The sequence below is a fragment of the Pristis pectinata genome, chromosome 7 (genome assembly GCF_009764475.1).
Source record: "Pristis pectinata isolate sPriPec2 chromosome 7, sPriPec2.1.pri, whole genome shotgun sequence".
Lineage (NCBI taxonomy): Eukaryota > Metazoa > Chordata > Chondrichthyes > Rhinopristiformes > Pristidae > Pristis > Pristis pectinata.
This window is the reverse complement of record NC_067411.1, coordinates 87,892,303-87,912,734: the sequence shown is the minus strand read 5'-3', so window position 1 is coordinate 87,912,734 and position 20,432 is coordinate 87,892,303. Positions and strand designations below refer to the sequence as shown.

Sequence of the window (20,432 nt, the reverse complement as noted above, 5' to 3'; positions counted from 1 at the left end):
CTACACAGTATATCTTACAGTGTTTTTTTCTCCCTCTTCCCCTGTTTTCATTCATCTATCGATATCTTTTACACTCAGATCAACAATAATTAACAAGCCTTCACTTTCAGCCAGCATCAACACTATTTGTGTCATTCAGTTTCTCTTGGTCTCCACCCTATCACAGACTTTGTTTGCACCACCCCTCCCCATCTCCTGTGATTTAAAATATGGTTGATATTTAACTTTTCTCAGTTCCAGTGGAAAATTACTGATCCTGTCTCCCTCTCCTTATTTGCTGCTTGATCTGCTGTCTATTTCAAGCATTTTCTGTTTCTATTTTAGACATAACCTTCTCTTAAGAAATCCATGATGACTGTTCTTGATTGATCTGTTCCTTTCTAAATGAAGATTTATACTGTCCCTTTGAACTGATTTCAATATTTTCCCACCACTAAAACCATCAGCCCTGTAATTACTTAGTTTACCTCTTCTTCTCTTTTTAAACAGCAGTCCTCCAATCCTCCAGCACGACTCCTGTAGCAATGGATGATTGAAAAATGATGGTCAGAACAACTGAAATTTCCCCTCTTGTTTCTTTTAACAGCCTGGAATGTATTTCATCCAAGGCAATTTACCCATTTTCAAAGGTGCTAGATTCCATAATACTTCCTCCTTTACTATGCTTATGCAATCCAATATTTCACTCTCATCCTCTTCAACTACAACATTAGCCTCATCCCCTGCTTTTGTGAGGTATTCTTCAAGAAACTTACTCACATTGCTTTCCACATAGCTTACCTTTATTATTGCTAATAGGCTCTACGCTCTCCTTAGTTGTACTCCCGATCTTTATGTTCCTGGAACATACATAAGATTTTCTTTGGTTTTTGTCGCAGTATTTTTTCATGCCCCCTCTTTGCTCTCTCGTTTCCTTTTTACTTTCATATATACATTTTGCATATTTTTCCAGTCTTTCTTCAGCATTAAATTTTCAGTATCTTACATGAGCTTCCCATCTGGAGGGAGTGGTCTCATGGCAATGTGGTTGAAATGCAAAATACAAAGTTAATTTTATCTATCGTTAAATTATTTTTAAGAGAATCCAGGTGGTCTATTGGATTGAAATTGAGGGCATAATTTCAACAAGTCCCCTGGAAATCCAGAATGACCGAGAGCTATGTTGATTTTACAGCTAAACAGATTTTACATGTTTTACATTCTAAAACATAGAAATGCAAGAGACTGAAGATGCTAGAATCTGGAGCAACAAACAGTCTCTTAGAGGAATTCAGTGGGTTGAGTAGCATCTGTGGCGAGAAAGGAATTGTTGATATTTTAGGTCCTGAACAGGGTTTCAACCAGAAACATCGACAATTCCTTCCCCCGCCCCCCCCCCCCCACAGATGCTGCTCGACCCACTGAGTTCCTCCAGCAGACTGTTTGTTGCTAGCATCTGAAACATTTCCAATTCAGGGTTAGTGAAAGGAACAATATTGCATATATTTAACTGCACTTGAGTAGCATTCTACTTGAGCTGCTTTAGTAAAATAGAAGGTGAGGTCTGAAATAAATGTAGTCAAAGATTCATTCTTCATTATTTAACTATCACCAACTTAACAAAATGTAGAATGCCACAAAAACCAACAGAGAGATTTAGAATTCAGTACAATTATATAAAGATATTGAAGGTTTTTAATATTATGTTTTGGTACTGAGATGCTACCCCAGGGTTTGATAGTTGTTTTCTGCTCCTAGGAATGGCTGTTCATAGAACATAGAACAGTACAGCACAGGAACAGGCCCTTCGGCCCATGATGTCTGTGTTGACCATGTGTCTCAAAACAGAGCTCAGGTTTCTTTTGATTCCTCTCAAGCGACTGAATCGGCAATGAAAGGCTCAACTACATGAACAGTTTGATTAAGTAACTTCATTCAGCTATTAACTAAAAGGACAAAGAATTTAGTAACTCAAGTAATTTTGGTCAACCCTTAGCTACAGATCTAATTTGCCTTTTGTAACTACAGCTACAAACCTAGTCTAACTCAATTAAAAGAACAAAATTCAGACTTCTTTATTTGATTCTCCACTAATAAATCAAACTCAAAGTTGCATGCAATTCATAGTAATACTTATCAGCAATTAAGAAATAGCAGCGCTGCACTCAGTCTTTGGCCGCCAGGGAGCTCCAACATTTCGATGAGCCATGAAGGGGTATCAAGGTCACCAGGCACTGGTCACAAACCAGCCCAAGGAGAAGCTCCAAACCATCCCTTGTAAAGACATTATTATACTGTTCAGGGTCTCCCTTATCTCCACTACAAGTGAATAACAACTCCATATAAGGCAAGACCACCAATATGCAAATTACTGGAAACCACCACATGATTTCCAATAAATCTCTCAGACAGGCCTATTGTGTAACCAGAGCCTAAAATGAAACTTAAGTCAGCCATCTTGTTGACATATTCAGCCATTATGTAGCAACTGCAACAGGGAAATCACTAATCCTGTTTCATCTTACCACAATCCACCCCTTGATTTCACTGTTGCTTACAGCTTTACAACAAAGGTCGCGGACCACGCAATGGTACCTTGGCATGATCCATTTGTATACAGCAACATCTAAACAGCTGAAGACACAAGAAAATTTCAACTATAATAAGCATAAAGGAAATTATCCCCTGTATGACAGAAGACCCAGTTGAACCCATCCAGGAAGTTGCCCAATACCACAGAGACTTCTGGCTGACAGACATCCATTGCTAACTTTCTGATACGAGTTGCCAAGTTTGTAATGTTTTTTGACTTGTCAGGAATATAGGTACAACAGGCAGTTCCCACAAGTGCACATGTTCCCCCTTTTACTGCCAGGATAATATCTAAAGCCAGCCTCTTTTGCAATGCTACAGTCCTCAAAGGTACCATTCCAGCATTAATTTCACTCAAAGCTTCAGCAGTGGCATTTGCTACTCCTTCCAGCAACCTGGCCAAACTCCACAATTCTGTTATCACCTTCCCTGTACCATCCATACATAGGGATTGCAATTGCAAAGAGTTCCTCCACTCAACTGATTCCTCTCTCATATATATATATATATATATATATATATATATAGATGGTATCACAAAACCTAGGTAACAAGAGCCTCACCACCCTTTTGGCAACCAGGGGTAGGCTCAATGGCCACAGATAAAATAGGTACCATTCAAAGCAGATGGTATAAAATAACAGTTATGATATATAGGAAGATTAACATTACAAGAGCTGTTCCCAAGCCAAAATCCAGAATCTTTAAATTTCTGAAAACAAAAGACCCTGTTGGTCAGTCAATAGCTGAAGTATTGGTCAGGGGCAGGGATGGTGGAGAATGGAAGGTGTCATAATGGGGGTTATACCATCCTTCAAAGTGCCAATAGTTATATCCCAGAGTAATGTTGAGAGAGGATGCATTTATTTGCATTGATGACTTATTGGGAAAACTTCAGCTCTATTGAGAGGGACAGGATGCAGTGGAATGCCCCTTGTGGAGTGTATCAGAATATGTGAGCACACCCAACAGTTAGTTAGGTTAGCACTTGTATCATAGGCAAGTGACATGTACAAATAGGAGTTCACATGCAAATCTCAACATTATGTCAGAGTGCACCAGAACTATCAAGCTTATTATAACTGAAAGCTGCATCTTAATCAAAGTCAGATTTTTTTTGGTATGATTTGTGAGTATATGTTTATAAAAGTCAGTCCAAGCAAGATCTGACAATGCAGATTACGCAGACTACATGAACCAGTGTAGAAATCGCAGCTCTCCTCACAACCTTCTTTTCCAGCTTTCACCAGATGAGGTTCGTCTTTACTTGCTGTTGTCCTGTAATGACAAAAGAGCAGTTTCTGTCATTATCAATTCATTCTCTTTTAGTCAATTTACCACGATCTACACAAATGTGTTTCTTGGCCTCCTGTAACATGACCCAAAGGTATTGCTGTTGCCGTTTGCCAATACTGCACCCTGCTGCAGGGTTTGGTTAGGCCAATTCACCCCTACTTTCAGTCCAGGCGAAGGAGCTTGCTCCTCCTCCACTTCCGATTCAGGTGTGATAAAGGGGTCTGATTGAATCATCCTACTCATCGGGGTTTCCAGGGATCCGTGTCAGTTGTTGAGATTATAGTGTCAAGGGTAGCACAGAATGCCATCCCTGCAATGTATTTGTGGGGGTCAGCACACAAATCTGCTGTTTTAGGAGACCATCCATCCTTTCAATCAATCCAGAAACTAGAGGAGAATGGGGAATGTGAAATACCCAGCCCACACCATTTTGTACTGCCCATTCTTGAACTTGTGGCTTCTGTTATCCGATTGTACTTCCACAGGTACCCCATATGTCTGGACCAGGCTTTGTGGTCCTTTGATAGTGTTTTTCTGATCTGCTTGAGCAGATGGGATTGCCATCAATGCTCGTGAATAGGTATCCACCATAGTGAATAGGTATGTAAGAAGCTTGTGAGGAGGCAAGGGCTCCACATAATCAACTTGCCATATCTGTGTTGGCCCCTCCCTTTGCTTGATATGTCCCATCGTCTGGGGGGGGGGGGGGATGCACGGGGTCACTGCCTTGGGTTTTATTTGCTGACAGGCTTCACACTTTACCACCTCAGCCTTCACCATATCATAGGGTATAGCTACTCCATGTCCTTTTTGCCCATTTCACCGTTCCAGCCACTCCCAAGTATCCAGACACTTCATGAGCCCACTTAGCTAATGGGGATAGATCCTCTTCTACTATTGTCATCTTACTGATCTGCGCTAGGCAATCCACTTCATTGTCGTACACAACCATGGGTTCATCCCCCTTTTGATGGGCATCTGCATGGTTCTTTCTAGTCTTTCTAGTTCAAGCTGCATCCCATAGCTCTTGCCAATACTGGACTCCCCACACAGGCTTACCCATTATCTTCCAGTGCTGACTCTGCCATTTGGTCATCCATACTGCCAAACCATTCGCACAGGCCCACGTGTAGATGTGGATGTTACTCACTGTCCCTTCAAGGGTAAGGTTACGGTGACCAACACTGCACGCTGGCTAGATCCTCTGGTACCTGTATCGGTAAGGACTTGTCCGGTGATTGGGTTCAGGGTGGCTGCCTACCACCCCTGTACACCGTTCTTCCACTTGGCTGTCCCATCTGTAAACCAAGCATACTGTTTCTCTTCTGTCATTAAGTCATCAAATGGGATCCCCCACATTACTGGTGATTTGGGCAATTTGTGTGGAGGATTTTCCTTCTCACCCTCTGGCAACTCGCCACCTTTTCATGTAACCTATTTGTCCAATTTGGCCCTTTCTGTGCTCTCTCTGACACATTCCATGTACATTTTACAATTGAGGAGGTCTGTGCCCATCCAACCCAGTTGCCAGTGTCATTGGATTTTGCTCACGTCATAATAGGTAAATGTGGATCGGTGTTGGTTACCTCTGTCACCGGTATCGGTTTTCCCCCAAGTCCATCTACTCATTTTTGATTTTCCTTATGGGCCTCTGGGTCCCCTGGTATCAGGGATTGCTCAGCCATCAATCACTGTTGGTTTCCCTTCCCCCAGAAAATAGTAACTGGGACATACGGCCTCGGGTCCCCCATCAGGGTTTGGGAAATCCTGTACACAAACAGGGAAGTTATCAGGGACCAAGAGAGTATTCAAAGATGAGCAGTTGGCAACTGCATGATATTTGAAATGATTTGAATTATAAATTTAAATCATAAATTATTTGAAATGTTGATTTTGTGTTAACTTTTATTCTGATGATTTCAAGCACACACTCTCATAGCAATAGTGGGAAGAGGTAATTGGGGTTATGATTATTGGTATGGAAGCCAGATGACTTTGTTACATACACCATGCTAGAAGGGGTTGTCCAAATTCCCTCTGTCCATCTCTTCCTCCTGCTCCAGACCTGCTTACTATATAGGTGGTGGCCAGAATTGTGGCTTCACGGTTGCTAAGTTGTGTAGCACATAGGAGCCCATTACTGGACCTCCTCTGCTGATTACTACAGAGAGGCCCAAGCAATAAAATCAGTGTTAGGTATACCAATGATCAGCTATATCAGTTTTTTTTATGACAGGATGGTTTTCATTATGTGTACATTACCCCTTGTGGGGTTTTCACCAATATCATGGGCCATGGGATTACTGAATTGTGCTTGTCACCCACTATCTATCCACTTAATTATCAGTGATAATCAAATCCAGATACCGCAAAGTGGAAGTTCTAAAGATGTTGCAAGAGTCATATGGTAAGTTTGATATTAATTTGAAATGTGCTTAAATCTTGTTGTGAGAAAAACTGAAAGATGATTGTATAGATTTTGTGGTCAGTGATGAGGTAAAGATCTTGACGATAGTTGCACACAAACATTTAGGAATCTTAGTGGTATGAATTTTATCTTTTGGAGCATTAATTTCATTTTAGAGTTAGCTATTACTATTGTCTGCCATACCACAAGCTATCACCTTATCCAATGGGATAAGTAGCCAATTCAATATCTAATTTCAAAATAATATTTATTCTGCAGAAATTAGACTATAAATAAAATTAGTTCTTCTGGGACAGAGAGGTTATTCAGCAGCAATTATGGCTTAGTAGAAAATTCAGCAATGAGACTATCAAGAACTACATGGCTTGTGGAAAAGAAAATGTTTCAAATATGTATTGTTTGTGAAAGTTTTCTTTATCCTTAGGTTTTAATTTACTTAAACAATGTGTACTCTACTATTTGTATACAATAAGGGTAGATTTTAAACTTTGTCACATAGGCATCAAAGGCAAAGCTTACAATGAATGCAGAAATGAAAACCTGGTTTGAATGATCACAGACACTTTAGTGGATTTCCTCTGCATTGTTTTAACTGCAGAGAAAATCAAATGGGTTCTGTTCCAATCCAACATGCTATATATTCTTCCCTATACTCTATGTGATAATTCTTGCTTATGTGGAAAAGACAATTTGCAGCCTGTTTAAGTTGTACCCTTTGTTTTAGTTGGCAGTTCACAATAATTAACATTTGAGTTGACTGTATTTTTTATGCATCCTTGGATCATATGCATTACTGGCAAGCCTGACATTTATTGCCCATCTCGTGTTTCCCTTCAGAAGATGGTGATGTGTCTTCCTCTGGTACAGTCCATGTAATGATAGTGCTCCTATAATGCTGAAAGATGGGGAATTACTGATTTTTGACCCTGCAATGATTAGGGAGTTCTGTTATATTTCCAACTTAGAAAAGTCTGTAACTTGGAGCTGATGGTGATCCCAAACACCTTGTCCCACTGACCAACACACAAAATGCTGGAGGAACTTAATGGGTCAGGTAGCGTCTATGGAGGGAAATGGATCGTCGACATCTCGGGTCGAGACCCTTCATCAGGACCGTTGCTCCAGATTCCCAGCATCTGCAGTTTTTCTTGTGTCTCCACCTTGTCCCATTGAATAGCATAGTTTTCCGGTCTTGGGCAGGGAGGTGAAGGGCATTTATTTATATATCCTTACTGTTTAAAGAGATAAGTATCTGTGCCTTTTACTTGTATTAAATGACAAACTCAGAAATAAGATAGCTTAATGGTTGCAGTCTTCAGTGCATGAGAAAGGAAGGCAATTTGCTTTTAATTTATAAAGACTTCCTCCAACCTCAGTTGGAAATTTGGGTAGAAAAACAACAGGTGGAGTTTAATTGAGACAAGCATGAGGTCAAATGCAAGAGGAAAGTGTATAGTAAATGACAGGACCCTTAGAAGCATTGATGTACAAAGGGATCTTTGGCTGCAAGTCCATAGCTCCCTGAAAGTGGCAACACAAGTAGTAAAGAAGTCATATATCACGCTTTCCTTCATCGGTCAGGGCACTGAGCATAAGTTTGTAAGCCATGTTGCAGCTTTATAAAACTTTGGTTGGACCACATTTGGAGTATTGATTGCAGTTCTGGTCGCCACACTATAGGAAGGATGTGGAGACTTTGGAGAGGGTGCAAAAGAGGTTCACCAGGATGTTGCCTGGACTGGAGTGAATTACCTACAAGCAGAGGTTGGACAAACATGGATTGTTTCCTCTGGAGCATCGAAAAACTGAGGAGTAACCCAATAGAAGTACATAAAATTATGAGAGGCATAGATAGAGTAGATAGTCAGAGTCTTTTTTCCTAGGGTGGGTAAATGTCAAAATTAGTGGGCGTGGGTTTAAGGTAAGAGGAGAAAAGTTTAAAGGAGATTTCTGAGGCAAGTTTTTTTTACACAGAGAGTGGTAGGTGCCTGCAATGCGTTGCCAGTGGAGGTGATAGGAACAGATATGATAGCAATGTTTAAGAGGTATCTAGACAGACACATGAACAGGCAGGGAATTGAGGGATATGGACCATATGCAGGCAGATGGGAATAGTTTAGACTCACGTCATGGTCATTGCAGACATGGTGAGCTGAAGGGGCTATTTCTGTGTTGTACTGTTTGATGTTAAACTACCCCATGTACTTGACATTTAATTATAATGAAAGCTGTAACATGGTACCAATGAATTCTAATTGAAATAATGTCATTTAGATTTGTTTAAGCAACCGTTAAGATGCACCCAGAGGATGCATTCTGAACTCTTTAATTCTTCTTTCTCACTGCATATGTTGAGTGATCTGCTGAGTTCTTCCATATTTTATTGGATGTTATACTGATGCCTGCCAAGGAGCCTGGAGAGAACACCAATGATATCTTTGCAAAATTCTTTGTATTAAGTGGAAAAAAAACTATTACACTGACATTTGCATTCCCATCAAAACCAATGTCACAAGCATTGAAGGAATGATTCCCAGACGTCAACTATACTGAACAGGCAGATGCCACATTCTCAAGACTGTCCCAGTCAAGCTTTATATCCTCAGCTCTGTATGACCAATGATCAGTGGCAGTCAAAGGAAATACTTCAAAGAAACGGAACATAAAGTGATGTTAATGATCCGAAATATCCAACAAGCAGAAACCTTATTCAAATCTGAAAAGAGGGAAGTGAACAGAAAAGAAAACCAAAACCACACCTAGTTCTCCCACATAGAAATAACTGAAATGCCAAGATGTGTTTGTGAATCTAGGATTGGAATACTAATTTCCTACGGGATGCTTCAATGAATCACAGTAGGGGCTCTTTGAATCAAGGGTTAGACAGAGCTGAAGATCAGCATCTGCAAATTTTTCTTTCTTGTACAGAGTTACATATGTGTTAGGGCTGGAATATATATCACAAGGGGAAATAACTTGTAAATCTGTGACACCTTACTCAAGGGTCATTAATTTTGTAAATAAATGCACCAATTACACCAAGCCTGTCAATTATTATAAAGTTAGATTCTATAATAGATATAATGCTCATATATAATACAATGCTTATGCAAATAAAACTAAATTACAGAGAAAATAACATAACTACTATATTCACACATAAGATGCTTTTCATGCAGAAATGTGTTTTAGGAACTAACTTCTTATTCACAATTAGTCTTAAAGCCAAAGTCTAGAAATGTGCATAATTGTCAAAAGCCCACACATAAAACAGAGGATGAGGATGATGTAAGGACATTCCTGATTAGCAAGATTTACATGTCAGAAATGATTTGAAGGAAAAAAAGGCTTGTTCAAAGCTGAATGATTCAATGCATCAAAACACCTCTTCATTCATGAATAATAATTTGATATCTTGCTTGTCAGGATGTGGGGGAACAGTGTGATAATCGGTATTCTTCCCTAATCTTAAAGTCCGATTGGAACCTTTGAATTTCGCTCAGGAGGAATGAACCTGGAATATTAAACCCACCTGTTTCGTTGTTCCGTGGGGGCGTCCAATAACCAGTATAAATAGATGTAACTGGAACAGCAGTCCATATCGCTCCTATCAGCAAACGGTCCATTACTGGGTTCAAAATGAGTAAGTCATTCTTAAATATAGAAGTAGCAGATGAATGAATGAGAATGCTACAGGTTTTGGCGTTCAGCACTGTAAGATCCGAAATAGTAAATTTGTATTGTAGTAGGAGTTTTTAGTGGTCTATGATACTTATTTTTTTTCTGACAGTCTCTTTTAGGTGCATAATCTTTTTCCAAGTTGTATTTGTGTTTGCGGGTGAGAGGACCGCCGACGTATTTAAAGTATGTAACGAAGCAGCACTGAAACAGGACCAACAAATAGTTTTTAGTGGATTGGTAAGTTATTTCATTCTAGATAGGATTATGTTTAGTTGGGATTATTGGCCACATGCATGATATATTCTGCGTAAGTAATAAATATTACGTCGCGAAAAAAAATGACCATTTTATAGAGATGCTCTCTGGATGCTGGAACAAAAGCAGAATGCTGGAGTCAACAGGTCAGGCAGTATCTTCCAGTATCTCTGCTTTATTTTTAAACTTAAAGCATCTGCAGTTTTTTAAACTGATATTTCGATCTCTAGCTGCTAGGTCAGGTTAACGGTGTCCTTTCTTCGTGAATCTGACTGGGAGCTACTGCATGTCTTTCGAAGTGAATATTTCTGAATGACGACGTTACATAATACAATATATCCATAGTTGGTACTATTAAAGTGATGAATGCCAATGCAGTCTAACTTATGTATAGATGGAAAGAGAATTGTAATTAACTGATTTTTTTCTTTGTTTGTTCAGAACCCCACTAGAAAACCGCCCAGTAAGGTAAATTTACAGAATATTAATATAATGCCTCTCATTTGTCAGAATATTGCGAGAAAAGTAATTTTGTAAAAGGCAGTAAATAAACAAGTTGATTAGAACAATGTAAGTTACATATGCATAACAGTTTAAAACTTTTGTCAGAGTGGGCTTCAGCGAGAGGATAAGTACAAGCGATTCCAGAACAAATAGCTTGGATGAATTAAAGTACAGGCATCAATGGTTGGGCAAAGGAAATGGGTATGGAATGCATATTCAGCTAGAGTTAGAGGCTCACAATGTCTGCAGAAGGTTGTAAGGCTCAAGAAGCTGGGGAGAGATAAGAATTTTTAAATGAGGGTGGCATCAATTGTTAGCCAACTGGAAGGTGATGGGGGAATAAAACTTGGTGCAAATTAAGAAAAGTACAGCAAATTTTTGATATTAAGGATATTGAGGAGTTGAAGCTGAATAGACAGCCAGGTGTGCAATGGATTAATTGAGTGTAGAGGAAATAAAAGAGGGGGGGGGGGGGTTGCCTTCTTGATGAAAGAGGACGTATCAACAGTGGAGAGGATATTCTAGGGGGAATCATCCAGTGAGGCCATATGGGTAGAACTTGGAAACAAGAAGGGGATGGTCACTCTGATAGGCCCCCCAGTAGTCAGTGAGAATTGGAGGAGCTGATATGTGGAAAGATTACAGCTAGTTGTAAACATAATGGGGTAGTATTAGTGGGAGATTTTAACTTTCCTAATATTGACTGAGCTAATCATAGTGTAAAAGGCTTGATCAGAGTGGAATTTGTGAAATATGTCCAAGAAATCTTCCTTTATCAATATACAGAGGGATCTAGAGAGGGCGTCCAACACTGGACCTCCTCCTGGGGCACGAGGTAGGGCAAGTGGCTGAAGTGTCTGTTGGCCAGCACTTTGGGTCCAGTGGCCATAATTCTATTAAGTTTAAAACAGTTATGAAGAAGGATAAGACCGGTTCATAGGTTAGGGTCCTGAACTGGGGCAGAGCAAATTTTGGAGCCATTAGGCAGGACCTTGCAGAGGTTGATTAGGTGAGATTGTTTGCGGGGAAATGAGTGTCTGCAAAGTGGGATGCCTTTAAAAGTGTGGTGTCAAGAGTTCAGGGCCTGCAATGTTCCCTGGAACATTGCAAGGGCAAGGCTGGCAGGTTTTGGGAACCCTGGTTGACAAGAGATGTTGAGGCTCTGGTTAAGAAAAGAGGTAGGCATACACTGTGCATAAGCAATTGGGAACAAGTGAATCTCTTAATGACTACTAGAAGTTCAGGAGTGCACTTAAGAGAGAAGTTAGGAGGGCAACAAAAGGATATGAGAGGGATCTAGCAGGCAAGGGGAGGCAAAGTCCCAGGAGATTCTATAGGTATATTTAGAGTAAATGGGTGGCCAGAGAGAGAATATGTTCCCTTAATGATCAGCATGGCTGCCTGTGTGTGGAACCAAAGGAAACGGGAGAGATTTTTAATAAATATTTCTCTTCAGTTTTCATTGTGGAGGAAACAATGGAAGCTAAGGAAATGGGGGAAATAAGTGGTGATGTCTTGGACCACATACAAATTAGCAGGGAGGAGGCATTGGAGGCTTTAAAGTGCATTAAAGTGGATAAATCCTCAGGGCCTGACCTGGTACATTCTCAGACCTTGTGGAAAGCTAGAGAAGAAATTACAGAGGCCCTTGCAGAGATTTTTGCTTCATCTCTGGCCACAGGTGAGGTTCCAGAGGACTGGAGAGTGGCTAATGTGGTACCATTGTTTAAAAAGGGTAGCAAAAATGAGCCAGCAAATTACAGGCCAGTGAGTCTGACATCAGTGTTGGATAAATTGCTGGAGGGGATTCTGAGGAACAGGATCTACTAACATCTGGAGAGACAGGATCTGATTCGGGACAGTCAGCACGGCTTTGTGCTTGGGAAGTCGTTTGTGACAAATCTCTTGAAGTTCTTCGGGGAGGTATCCAAGAGGGTAGATGAGGGTAGGGCAGTGGATGTTGTCTATACGGACTTTAGTAAGGCCTCTGACAAGGTCCCTTATGGCAGACTAGTCTGGAAGGTTAGACTGCATGAGATCCAGGAGGAGATAACAGATTGGATTCATAATTGGTTCAGTGGTAGGAAGCAGAGGGTGATGGTCAAGGGTTGTTTCTCAGACTGGAGGCCTGTGTCTAGTGGTGTGCCACAGGGGTTGATGCTGGGACCTTTGTTGTTTGTAATTTTATATAAACAATTTGGATGTGACAGTAGACAGCGTGGTTACTAAGTTTGCAGATAATACTAAAATAGGTGGTGTTGTAAATAGTATAGAAGGTTACGAAAAATCACAGGGGGATCTTGATCAGGTAGGTATGTGGGCTGAGGATTGGCAAATGGCTTTCACTCCAGATAAATGTGAGGTATTGCATTTTGGGAGATCAAACCAGGGCAGGATTTATACAGAGAATGGTAGGGCCCTGGGGAGTGTTAGGAAATAGAGTGACCTAGAAGTGCAAGTGAATAGTTTGCTGAAAGCGACATCACAGGCGGATAGAGTGGTGAAGAAGGCATATGGCACACTGGCCTTCATTTGTCAGGGCATTGAGTATTGGAGTTGGGAAGTTATGTTGCAGTTACTATATATATGAGGCTGCATTTGGAGTATTGCGTACAGTTTTGGTCACCCTGTTATAGAGAAGATGTTATTAAGCTAGAAAGAGTGCAAAAAAGACTTAACAGGATGTTGCCTGGATGTGGGGGCCTGAGTTACAAGGAGAGGTTGGATGGACTAAGAATTTATTCCCTGGAACGAAGGAGATTGAGGGGTGACCTGATAGAGGTATATAAGATCGTGAGGGTCATAAACAGGGTGAAGGTACATCGCCTTTTTCCCAGGGAGAGGGTGTAAAAACAAGAGGGCATAGGTTTAAGATCAGAGGCGAGAGATTTAAAAGGGACATCAGGGGCAGCTTCTTCATGCAAAGGGTGATGTGCATTTGGAATGAGATGCCAGAAATAGTGGTTGAGGCAGGCACATTAGCAACATTTACAAGCAATCTATATAAGTATGTGGATAGGAGAGGTTTAGAGGGCTGTGGGCGAAACACGGGCACATGGGACTAGCTTGCTGGGCAACACAGTCAGCAATAGACAAGTTGAGCCGAAGGGCCTGTTTCCATGCTGCATGACTCTATGACTCTTACTAAAAGCATAAAAGAAGGAAAGTTACACCTGCAGATGGGTCATGATGTGTGGAAACAAGCAATTTTAGTTTCCTTTGGTACTCGAGGGAGAGTGAGGTCAGAGGCTCAGCTCGGAGACAAATATAGGCTGACCACATCAAATGTTGGACATGGTGATATATAGAGATATTTAACAAGGGGGAGGATACAATCTGTGATTAGAGAACAAACTGACAGAAGAATATTGGAAATAAAATCTGGTATGGGCTATATAGACTCACGAGCCTGCTCCACCATTTGGTAAGATAATTGCTGATCTAATCTTGGCCCCAATTCCACTTTCCTGCCTGTTCCCTTTTATCCTTGGATTTCCCTATGGCCCAATAATCTCTTTACCTCAGCCTCCACTGCTTTCTGGATTAGAGAAGCGTTCACTCCTCAACTCCATTCCCAAGTGCGTGACCTCTTATTTTGAAATAACGCTCCTCATTTCTAGATTTCCCACGTGAGAGGAAACTATGTCTTAGGATCTTTCTTTTTAAGTCTCCTCAATCTTATGTCTTGATAGGATCACCTCTCATTCTTTTGAACCCCAGGAAGAATATGTCTAACCTGCTTAACCTTTCTTCATAAGACACCCACTTTACCCAAAAATCCACCTCATGAATCTTCTTCAAACTGCTTGCAATGCAAGAATACTCCTCCTTAAATATGACCAGAATGGTACATAGATTCTGGGTGTGGTCTCGCCAACATTCTGCACAACTATAGTAAGACATCCCAATGTTAATACTCCATTTCCTTTGCAGATGAGCTAATATTCCATTTGCCTCCTAATACTTGCCATACTTGCTTAATAATGAAGGGTCTCAGCCCAAAACGTCAACTGTTTATTTCCCTCCGTGGGTGCTGCCTGACCTGCTGAGTTCCTCCAGCCCTTTTTGTGTATTGCTCCAGATTCCAGCATCTGCAGAATTTTTTGTGTCTCCATATTTGCTTAATAACTGTTTTTCACGTGCAAGGACACCCCAAGACATCCGTGTCATATCATTCTGCAGTCCCTGTTCATTTAAGCAATATTCTGCATTTTTATTCTACCAAAATTGGACAACCTTGCATTTCTCTACATTACACACCAACTGTCAAATTTTTACCTTCTCACATACCTCATATTCTTTTGCATACTCTTTGTATCAACTTCACAACATACTTTCCCACCAAATTTGTATCATCAGCAAATTTTGTTATAGTACACTCAGTTCCTTCATCCAAGTTATTATAATAGATTGTAAATAGTTGAGCCCCTGTCCCCATTCCCTTTAGGACCTTGCTGATTACACTTTGACAACCAGAAGATGACTTTATGTTTTCTGGTAGTGAACCAATACTTTCTCCATACTAATAGCTGACCGCAGTACTATGAACTTTAATCTTTTGCATTAACCTTTTGTGTAGCACGTTATTGAATGCCTTTTGGAAATCTAAATACACTACATCCACTAGTTTCCTTTTACCTACTCTGTTCATTACACCCAAAGACCTCAAATAAATTTGTCAAACAGTATTTCCTTTTCATAAAACCTTGTTGCCTCTGTTTAATTGTATTATGATTTTCTAAAAGACCTGTAATTAATAGATTCCAAAACTATTTGAATTTCAGATGTTAGGCTAACTTGCCTAGAATTTTCTGCTTTCCATCTCCTTCCATTATTGAATAGCGATGTTAGACTTGCTGCTTTCCAATCTACTCGGATCTTTTCAGAATCTAGGGAAATTTGTAAGAACAAGTAATGTGGCAAAGGCAATAATCATCTCCAATAAGAGAGATTCTAACCAATTACCCTTGACATTCAATGGCATTACCACTGGGAGTCACCATTGACCAGAAACTCAACTGGACCAACTATTTAAATTCTGGCCAGAGGCTGAGTATCCTGTAATGAGTGATTTACCTCCAAAGCCTTTCCACCATCTACAAGGCACATATCAGGGGTGTGATAGAATTCTCTCCACTTAACTGGATAAGTGCAGCTCCAACAACACTCAAGAAATTCAAAACCATAGAGAACAAAGCAGCCTGCATGATTGACACTCCATCCATCTCCTTAAACATTCATTCCTTGCACCAGCAGCACACCGTGGTTGCAATGTATACCATCTACAAAATGACCTGCAGTAACTTGCTGAGCTACTCTAACAACCCTTCCCTGTGATTCAGAATCAGATTTATTAACACTGACCTAATGACGTGAAATGTGTTGTTTTGTGGCAGCAGTACAGTGCTTGGGAGCTGCACACAAAAGTCACTCCTCTCTGGTGCCATTTTTTCAGATTTTTGCTAACACTATCTGCAGTTTCCGCTCCAAGTCACATACCATCCTAATTTAAAACTAAATTGCTGTTCCTTCAACTTTGTTGAAGTGAAATCCTGGATCACCCACCTCCCACTTCCTCTACAGTAGTTCAAGGCAGCAGCTCAGCACTTCCATCTCAATGGACATAAAAACTAATCTTACCAGGAAAGCCCAGATGCCAACAAAAGGAATGCATTTTAAAAAAATCATGACCAATACATCAACTTCTTTTCATTCCCTATGGTGCAGTCAGCCTATAGATCCATTAGTTTGCCTATTACTTTTGTTCAAGCCACAATAGTTGTTTTAAGTTTCTCTCTCCCTTTGGTCCCTGACTTTCTTTTTTTGGGATACTTTGGCTTCACATATAAAATATCTGCTTTAAGTCTGTCATTCCCTTATTTCTCATTATTTATTCTGGTCTCATCCCCTCAGGCAGGCATTCCCAATGCTTTTAAATGAAACCACCACTTCTTCCACCCAAAAATACCTGATGATGTGATGTGCCACTCCCTTAAAGGAGTTGTCATTGTCCTTAATGACTGCTAGCAGCACTACAGCTGGAACAGCTAGGATGTTAGCTATATTTCTGTTTTTGTTTTTTCTGTGTGAACTTTCTAATTAAGTTACCTTAATATTATTAAAGCCTCATGGATCCCATGTAACCTCTGGCACCCCACCCCCTTCCCCCAAGAGAATTGTACACCCCAGGTTGAGAATGACTGCCCTAAAGGTCCAACATTTACTTTAGCTTCTCTTTTCTCTTTTATATACTTGCAGGAGCTCCAATTTTACTATCAATTTTCATATTTTTGCTACTTCATTCATCATCTATTTTCTCCCTTTCTAAACCTTTTATTGGTTTTTGATTTTTTCTCAATTTTCTGGATTACCACAAATCTTCTCAATCACTTCATGGCTTTTATTTGAACTTGATATCATCCATGACTTCCTTAATGAGACATTGTTCATCCTTTTTGTAGAGTTTTTTTCATTCAATGGAATATTTGTTTGTTGAAAATTATGAAAATGTTGTTCGAAATGACTTTATAGTAGGAGCAAAGACAACGGTTTGTGCCTTCACAAGGTTTAATGGGAAGAAGTTCTGTAGTACTTTAAGGCTTAGAATTGTGAGGAAAATGGTTATTTCAAATATGTGGGATCTTAATATAAATAAACTCCTGACATATTCTGAAGACACAAGCAATTACCAAGTTCTAATGCTGGCCCTCAGCCTTTACTAGCTTAACAAAGATATAAATATATATTAGATTACAAGAAACATTGTTAACTTTATTGCAAAAAAAACGAGCTGCTGGAGGAACTCAGTGGATCAGGCAGCATCTGTAGATGGAAATGGACGGTCGACGTTTCAAGTCGAGACCCTTCATCTGGATTGAAAGGGGAAATAGCCAGTATAAAGAGGTGAGGAAGGGTTGATTGATGGACAGTCAGGTGGAGGAGAGAAGGGTGGAGATAGCGACAGTGGCAAGGAGGTGCTAGGTGGAGGCAACAAAGGGCTGCAGATTATAGAATCTGTTAAGAAATGGTGAAGAAGAACCAAATAAGGGAGGTATAGTGGGTAGATAGGTAGAGTGATGGGAGCAGACCAAGTGGGAGGAGTGCATGGACGATGAGCTGATAGAGTAGGTGGGCGAGGGGAAAGGAAGTGAGAGATGGGAGGGCTGGGGTAGAGATGGCTTGGGAAAGAAGGGTGTGTGTGTGAGAGGGCCTGGGTAGACCTGAAGAAGAGAGAAAGGGACAGAGGGAGCACAGGTTATCAACTGGAGAATTCAATGTTCATGCCATTGGGTTATAGACTATCCAGATGCAGTTCTTCTAGTTTGCGTTTGGCCTCACCCTGGCAGTGGATAGACAGGTTGTTATGGGAATGGGGAGGGGAACTAAAGCTGCTTGCAACTGGGAGCTCCAGGTGGCCATGACGAACAGAATGCAGGTGCTCAGCAATGCAGTTGCCCAGTCTGTGCTTGATCTCATCAATTGTCCACCTGGAGTTCCCAGTTGCAAGTGTCCAACACAACCATCTCGAGCTCCTGGTTGCAAGTATCTCTTCTACATCAGTGAGACCAAGCGCAGACCACTCTTCACCTGGATCCACCTATCACTTGCCAGCTCTTGACCCACCCCTCCCCTTCACCCCTTTATACGGGCCATTTTCCCTCTACTCTTTCAGTCCAGATGAAGGGTCTCAACCTGAAATGTCGAGTCCATTTCTCTCTGCAAATGCTGAGCTCCTCCAGCAATTCATTTTATTTGCTCCAGATTCCAGCATCTGCAGGCCCTTGCCTTCTTGGTAACTTTATTGCCTAATATGTGCTATCTAATCACCATAATCTATCGTTTTATTTAATCTTGTATGTTATTGTCATTTTGTGAACAAAACATGGGTAAACAAATTAAAGAGTTATGTAATCCAATCAATCTTGTTTTAGGAATCACTCCAGAAAATTGTATGTCTCACCTGCAAATACAGAACTAAACTTAGAAGTGAAAACTTTTCTAACGCAGTGAGTTCTGTCAGGAATGCTTGTGGCCCAGACATTTGTGAGGTAATTTTTAACTGTCATTTACTTTTCTCTCTTTCAAAATATGCAATATTCAGTTAAAATTTCATACTAGTTCTATATGTCGAATAATCTTCAATATTTCAAGTATATTCTTTTATATCTTTGACTCCACATTTTGCAATCAACTTATGATCATAGAAACAGAATATTTATGACACAGGAGGCTATTTGGCCCATCATATCTGTGCTAGTCAAAGCACAGCCACCCAACCCAACCACACCTTCCGACACCAGGTCCATAGCTCTGCAGGTGATGGCTTTTCAAATATACATCCAAGTAGAGTTTGAACTAATGAGTGTTTCAGCCTCCACCCCTCTTTCAGGCAGTGAATACCAGACCTTCACCAACCTCTGGCTTAAATATCTTTTTCTCATCTCCTTCTCAATCTTTTACATTAAATCATTGCTCCCTGGTTTTTAATGCATCTACTAAGGGAAATAGGTCCTTCTCAATCATTCTATCTATCTAAATCCCTCGTAATTCTATACATCTCATTTAATCCTCCTCTGTTCGAAAGAAAACAACCCAAACCTATCCAATCTATCCACATAGCTCCAATTTCCTAGTCCTGGCAACACCTTTGTAAATCTCCTCTGTAGACTCTCCAGTGCATCTTCACAAGATCACAAGACAAGGGAGCAGAAGTAGGCTATTCGGCCCATCGAGTCTGCTCCACGGAAAAGGGAAAAAAGAAAAAGAGATGAGAAATTGGGGGGGGCACAAAAAAAACTATTCTAACCCCAATTTCTAGCCTTATCCCCATATCCCTTGATACCCCGACTATTTAGATATCTATCAATCTCTTCCTTAAACACCTCCAATGATCTGGCCTCCACTGCTGTACATGGCAAGGAATTCCACAAATTCACCACCCTCTGGCTAAAGAAATTTCTCCTCATCTCTGTTTTAAACCTGTACCCTCTAATTCTAAGACTGTGCCTTCTGGTCCTGGACTCACCCACCAAGGGAAACAGCCTAGCCATATCTACTCTGTCCAGTTCTTTCAACATTTTAAATGTCTCTATGAGATCCCATCTCATTCTTCCGTACTCCAGTGAGTACAGTCCAAGAGCTGACAAATGCTCATCATACGTAAACCCTTTCATTCGGGGAATCATCCTCGTAAATCTCCTCTGAACCCTCTCCAACATCAGCACATCTTTCCTAAGATATGGGGCCCAAACCAGTGCACAGTATTCCAAATGAGGCCTCACTAGTGCCCCATAGAGCCTCATCAACACTTCCTTACTTTTATACACTATACCTCTCGAAATGAATGCCAACATAGCATTCGCTTTCTTTACCACCGATCCGACCTGGTGGTTAACCTTTAGGGTATCCTGCATGAGTACCCCCAAGTCCCTTTGTACTTCTGTACTTTGAATTTTCTCTCCTCCTGGGTAATAATCTGCCTGTTTATTTCTGTTTCCAAAGTGTACAACTGTCCCTTGCTTTGTTGCACAACCCCAAATGCATTACCTCATACTTCTTTGGATTAAATTCAGTTTACATTTTTCTGTCCAACTGACCAAAGCATGTCCATCTTCCTGCAGTTGAAAGTTTAAATAGGTTATCATCTTTAAAAATGGATGAAACAATGGGTCTAAATGAAATATATTCCAGGCTATTA

The 20,432-nt window shown here is 40.6% G+C and overlaps 1 long non-coding RNA gene across 1 annotated transcript in view; it reads right to left on the bottom strand.

The window, feature by feature from the left end:
- The window catches only part of LOC127572841 (uncharacterized), a 35,634-nt gene extending 34,520 nt beyond the window's left edge, over positions 1–1,114 (bottom strand). Inside the window, exons 1-2 of the long non-coding RNA XR_007956703.1 lie at positions 781–1,114; positions 468–516 (exon numbers count right to left, since the gene is read on the bottom strand). This is a non-coding gene — a long non-coding RNA (uncharacterized LOC127572841). The remainder of the gene's footprint in view (positions 1–467; positions 517–780) is intronic.
- Positions 1,115–20,432: the final 19,318 nt, after the last annotated feature.